The sequence below is a fragment of the Morone saxatilis genome, unplaced genomic scaffold (genome assembly GCF_004916995.1).
Source record: "Morone saxatilis isolate NCDOM2014 unplaced genomic scaffold, NCSU_SB_2.0 Contig24, whole genome shotgun sequence".
In the NCBI taxonomy this organism is placed as follows: Eukaryota; Metazoa; Chordata; class Actinopteri; family Moronidae; genus Morone; species Morone saxatilis.
In genome coordinates, this window is record NW_023339807.1 from 54,502 (window position 1) to 54,724 (window position 223).

At 35.9% G+C, this 223-nt stretch overlaps 1 protein-coding gene across 1 annotated transcript in view; it reads right to left on the reverse strand.

The window, feature by feature from the left end:
• The window catches only part of ppox (protoporphyrinogen oxidase), a gene marked incomplete in the record, with an annotated part of 54,413 nt that overhangs the window by 53,869 nt on the left and 321 nt on the right, over positions 1-223 (reverse strand).

A 223-nucleotide genomic window follows, 5' to 3' on the forward strand; every position in this document is an offset into this window, starting at 1 on the left:
ATAACTTCTGTTATGAATTGAAAAACTTGCCAATGTGGGAAGACTTTAAATTAAAACTCATGGTCGAATTATTTGAAGGAGAGTTAATAGAGCAACATTGTTATGGGCCCTCCTTCACTTTGAAAGGTTTTCAAATCCTTTTATAGGACTCGGGTCTAGTCCTGCTCTATATGAAGAGTGTCCTGAGATATCTTGAGTAATGAATTGGCGCTGTACAAATAAA